This window comes from Eschrichtius robustus, chromosome 9 (genome assembly GCF_028021215.1).
Source record: "Eschrichtius robustus isolate mEscRob2 chromosome 9, mEscRob2.pri, whole genome shotgun sequence".
Lineage (NCBI taxonomy): Eukaryota > Metazoa > Chordata > Mammalia > Artiodactyla > Eschrichtiidae > Eschrichtius > Eschrichtius robustus.
The window spans coordinates 23,260,975-23,265,707 of NC_090832.1; the positions used below are offsets into that span (position 1 = coordinate 23,260,975).

The 4,733-nt window shown below is 34.7% G+C and overlaps 1 pseudogene; it reads left to right on the top strand.

Moving 5' to 3' along the window:
* Nucleotides 1-384: 384 nt before the first annotated feature.
* On the top strand, nucleotides 385-4,243 carry LOC137769100 (small ribosomal subunit protein eS1-like; annotated as a pseudogene).
* Nucleotides 4,244-4,733: the final 490 nt, after the last annotated feature.

Genomic DNA, 4,733 nt, shown 5'->3' on the forward strand with positions numbered 1-4,733 from the left:
AGGGCTATTCCTTCATGACCTCAGCAATTCATAAAGGCCTACCTCCTACTACCATCACATCGTGTACTAAGAGTTCAACATACAAATTTCAAGGGGGACACAAACATTCAGGCCACAGCAACATGTTACCATAATCTTTATCATTTCCTCAAAACAAGTATCCTTTCTGTCCTAAATTGCTTTTCACTTAAAATTTTTTTTTTGGAAGTTACAAGGAAATGATGGAATGATGGTTCTTTACCCATTGTATACAAGGGCTCTAAAAATATCTAAGTAGTTTCCTTTTTCAGAGGTTATGGTTTGGGTTTGAGGAACTTTTCATTGCCTGTATAAATTGCAAAATAAAATAGTAGTATATAGACCTTTGGCTCTCAGAGCAGCACCATGGTCATTGGCAAGAACAAGCATCTTACAAAAAGGCAGCAAAGAAGGAGCCAAGAAGAAAGTAGTTGATCCACTTTCTAAAACATACTGATATGATGTAAAAGCACTAATTACCTATGTTCAATGTGAGTAATGTTGGAAAAACTTTAGTCTCAAGGACTCAAGGAACCAAAATTGCATCTGATGACCTCAAGGGTAGTGTTTTTGAAGTGAACCTTGCTGAGTTTCAGAATGATGAATCTGCACCTAGAAAATTCAGGCTAATTACTGAGGATATTCTGGGCAAAAACTGCCTGACCAACTTCTATGACATGAATCTTACCAGTGACAAAATGTTCTCTATGATCTAAAAATGGCAGACCATGATTGAAGTTTATATTGAGATCAAGAGTACTGATGGTTATTTAATTCATCTTGTCTCTGTCGGTTTTACTAAAAAAACATATAACAACTAGATTCAGAAGACGTCTTAAGCTCAGGACCACAGCTCCCCAAAATCCGGAAGAAGATTATGGAAATCATGACCCAAAAGTTGTAGACAAATGACTTGAAAGAGTCATTCCCTACAAGGAATGCGGTTACTAACAGGCCGCAGACTGGTACCAGTCCGAAGCGGGCGGCGGTGGGGGGGTGGTGTTGATGACCTCTGCTTTAGTTCGTGCTCTTTCCCATACAATTTAGAATCAGCTTGTCAAGAAATTCCTCCCTACCTAGTGAGACTTTCTCCTATATTGACCCCTAAAAATTCTATAGCTTTTCCTTTTACGTTTTTAAACTATCTCTAATTTTTTATATATGGTGAGAAAGTAAATTTGTTTTCTTGCAGTTCAAATGTGTGTGTATGTGTGCCCATGTGCTTTGTGTGTGTGCCTACATATTTTGGGGGCTTCTTTATGTTCTAATTGTCAATAAGGCTATGCTATTCTTTAGGTCAGTGGTCCCCAACTGTTTGGCACCAGGGACCAGTTTCGTGGAAGACAGTTTTTCCACGGACAGGGGCGGGGGCCGGGGAACGGTTCAGGTGGTAACGCGAGCAATGAGGAGCAATGGGGAGCAGCCTGGGGGTTGGGGACCCCTGGTTTAGGTTGTGCTCTTTCCCATACAATTTAGAATCATGTTGTGACTTTCCATAAAATATCTTTTGAAATTTGCATTAGAATTACATTTATTCCATAGCCCTATTTACATCTTTATGATCCATCTTTACATTTATTTAGTTATTTTAAAATCTTTCAGTATAATGCTATAAACATTTTACTGAAAGTTCTGTAACAACTTTTGTTGGATTTATTCCTGATCATTTTATAGTTTAAATCCTATCAATGGTACGTAACTGTGAAATTATATTTTATGTTGTTGCTCTTTGTAAAAATGTAGTTGATTTTCATAGAGTGTGATGTCTGCAATCTTAATAAACTTACTGAATTTTGTGTTAGCTGTAGTTTCTTTAGAGTTTTCTAGGTAGACATTTATATGCTCTATAAATAACTTAATAGTGGTGATAGTGAGCTACTTTGCTTTGTTCTTGATCTTGAAGGAAATCATTATAACATTTTATCATTGTATAATATCTGATGTAATTTGTTGGTGAATATCTTTTAATGTTTTAAGAAAATGTCCTTCTGTTCATAGTTAGCTAAGAATTTTTTCCATGAGCTTATGTTGTACTTCTTGGAATACTGATTTTTCTGCCTCTATTGAAATGAATATATGATATTTTCCTTCAATAAAGTGAATTATTTTAACTGTTTCTAATATTTAGTCAATCTTGCATTCCTGGGGTAAACTCCCCTTGATGATGGTAAATTATATTTTTTATATATTCCTGGGTTTGGTTAATAAATATTTGTTTAGGATTTTGTATCCTTGTTTATGAGTAAGATGGGGCTAGTAATTTTTTTTCTCATACTGACCTAGCAGATTTTAGTACTAATGTTATATTGACCTTAAAAAATTAGCTGATGACTATTTCCTTTCTTTCGTTGTCTGGAAAAAAATTAAAATAATGGAATTATTTGTTCCTTTAGGGTTTAATAAGGTTTGCACATAGAACCATCTAAGATTGCTGTTGATCCGTATCAGAAGATTTTAAAACATTTATTTATTTTTGTATGTTGTTATAGGGCTACTCAGGGTTTTTTCATTCTAGATTCGACTTTTAGAAATTCTATTATTTCATAGAATTCATTTAATCTCAGTGTTAAATAATTTGGCCACAGTGTTCATAGCCTCTAACAATTTTTAATAACTATAGTATTAGTAATTATTGTTTTTTAAATTCTAATATTGTTATTGTGCCATCTGTTACATTTTCTTAATTTTTCAGAGTTTTCTCAATATTATCAGTTTTCTTTCCAAGGAACAACTTTTGAGTTTGTTGATCCTACTTATTGTATCTCTGGTTTCTGTTTTATTCATATTTAAAATTTTTCTCGAGTATTTTCTTCCTTTTCTGCAGATTCAGATCCTTTCTCATTTTTCTATCTGGGTTGTATAATTTTTGTTGATGATTTGCAGAAGTTCCTTTTATATCCTAAATATTCCCTTTCTGACTTGGACCAAACAAAAATGTTTTCCCAGTCTTCCATGTATGTTAATTTTGATTTTGGTGTCCTTAATTGAAGAGAAGTTGTTAATTTTGATGTATCACACTAACCATTTTTGTTTTGTTTTATAGTTTGTCTTTTGAAATTTTGTGTGATATTTCTTAGCTATTACCCTTGCTCCCTTTGTCACAAATACAGGCTTCTTCATTTACTTCTATAACTTTTCAAATTTTATTTTGACATGTTTCCTTTAATCTCTTTGGAACTCCTTTGTCTGTAGGTTTAGTTAAGGAACGAGTTTTTACGTTTCCCCATATCGTAAGCCACTTAACATCAATATCTGTGAACAGTATTTCATTTCACCATTCATTTATGCTGCCAGGTTTATCCTATATTAAATCTCTGCTATATGTGAGTCCACCTGTAGCATCTCTAACTCCAATAGCCTATTTTTCTCTTATAGGAAAACAGTGATTTTTATTTCCATGAGTGTGAACTCTGCCTTACTGTTTGATAGGTTAGTCAGTATTTTTACTTTCCAGCTTTAGGTTTACTTAGTTATTTGTATATTCTTACGTATAATTTTTAATGTATCAAATTTCTTTAGAAGTCCAAATGTCTTAAAACACATTTTAAAATATTTGATACTTAACTCAAATATATGTAATTTATATATATATAAAATGAGTATCTGGATCATTTCTGGGTTTGCTGCTATTGTCTCTTTGTTCTCTTGATTGTTAATTATATATAATTACTTTTTGTATATTTATAAATTGAAAGTTTATAAATATTTGTGGTGTATGCTAGGCATTCTGTCAAAAAATAGGATTTCACATATACATATTTTCTCTCACTGTACATATTTTTCTCTTTTTTATACTGTCAGACAACTAAGGTAAGGGAATTATTTATCCTCTCAATCCATTCAGAAATTTATCTTGGTCAGGGCTGGACTGCAGCTTTGGGAAGACTTAGTCGTCTTTTGTTTCACTTTTATTCACAGATGTGCTTTCTAAATTTTCTAAATTATTGGATTGTGAGCCTCATAGTGTTCTGTCTCTTCAGCTCTGAACATTTGCAAGAGTTTAGAGATTTCTTGCCCAGCTCTTCAGCAACCTGTCCCGTACAGCGTCATAAACAGGCAGATGCCTAAGGCAGGGGACAGTACTACTATGCTTAAGGCTACCTCTTTCTCCACCAGGTCTTTGTTTCCTAAACCAGTCAATTCTACAGGAGATTTTCTTCTGTCTTCTAGAAATTTTCAAATTAACTCTTCAGGCTCTCACACTGTCCACAGAATAGCCAGATAGCAGAATAGCCAATAACCCATCAAACAGTTATCTCATGGGGAAGCATAGTCAGGTGGTTGCAGACCTTCAGGTTATAACGTGTTACTCCATCTGTGCACAGCTGCTAAAAAATAGTTGGTTTCTCTTTCCCAAGCACTCTTACCCCAGTCTTCAGCTAGTATCCAGGATCTGCAAATGCCCCCAGGAGTGAAATGTTTGGAGATAATTTGACCTAAGTGATGAACACACAAATGGACAATGGCAAGACCATATATGAGAGCAGACATGTGACCCACACACTCTGCAGCAAACAGTCCAGAAAGTCAAATCAAAGTCTCTGCAGCAATCAGAACAGTCAGAACTTGGACAGTGACTATGGGCTTTCCTAATTTCTGCCCTCACTTACAACTCAGAGCCACCTGGAGAAAGCCAAATATGCTCCCCAAAACAATCATGTAAAATGCCCCACTTCTAGTTAAGCTACCTCCAGCTTCCCCATGCTAACAGCCTC